Genomic DNA, 1,177 nt, shown 5'->3' with positions numbered 1-1,177 from the left:
TACATAAGATTCACCCATTTTAAGTATACGATTCAATGATTTTTAGTAAATTTACAGAGTTGTGCAACCATCACTGCAATCCAGATTTGGAACATTTCCAGCAACCCAAAGAAATCCCTTATCTATTTTCAGTCAATTCCTTTCCCTCAGAAGCTGTTTTATGACCAAAAAACAAAAAAATCCTGCTCCGATCTCCAGCCCCAGGCAACTACTAATGGACTTTCTGCCTCTAAAGATTTGCCTTTTCTGGACATTTCATTTACATGGAATCTTATATGATCTTTTGTGTCTGGCTTCTTTCAATTAGCGTAATGGTTTTGAGGTTCATCCATGTTGTAGTATTTATCAGTTCCTTTCTTTTTTAATGTTTTATTTTTAATTATTGTGGATATATAATAGTTTTATATATTTGTGGGGTACATGTGATGTTTTGATACAGACATACAATGTGTAATCAAATCGGGGTAATTGGAATATCCATCACCTCAAGTATTTATCATTTCTTTGTGTTAGGAACATTCCAATTCCATTCTTAGTTCATTCCTTTTTATTGCTGAATATAATTTCATATCCCATTTTGTTGATCCATTCACCAGTTGATAGATATTTGGATTGTTTCCACTTTTTGGCTATTGTGAATAATGCTGCTAATGAATATTTGTGTATAAGTTTTTATGACAATATGTTTTCATTTCTTTTGATAAATATCTAGTACAATTGCTGAGTCCTATGGTAAATCTATGTTTAACATTTTGAGAAACATTTAAACTGTTTACCAAAATGGCTGTACCATTTTACATTCCCGCTAGCAGTGTATGAAGGCTCCAATTTCCCCACATCCTCACCAATACTTGCAATTGTCTCTTTTTTTTTATTATAGCCATTCTAGTGGGTGTGATTTTAATTCGCATTTGCCTAATGACTAATGGATGGTAAGCATCTTTTTATGTACTTACTAAGCCATTCGTATCTCTTCTTTGGGAAAATGTCTTTTCACATCTTTTGCCCGTTTTTACATTGGGTTGTTTATCTTCTTATTGAGTTGTGAGAGGTTTTTTCTGTATTCTGGACACAAGTCTGTTATCAGATGTATGATTTTTTTTTGAGTGTATGATTTGCAAATGTTTTCTCCTAGTCTGTAGTTTGGTGTCTTTTTTTTTTTTTTTTGGAGACAGAG

This window comes from Propithecus coquereli, unplaced genomic scaffold, assembly GCF_000956105.1.
Source record: "Propithecus coquereli isolate 6110/MARCELLA unplaced genomic scaffold, Pcoq_1.0 Scaffold50, whole genome shotgun sequence".
In the NCBI taxonomy this organism is placed as follows: domain Eukaryota; kingdom Metazoa; phylum Chordata; class Mammalia; order Primates; family Indriidae; genus Propithecus; species Propithecus coquereli.
Note: the sequence above shows the minus strand (reverse complement) of the source record.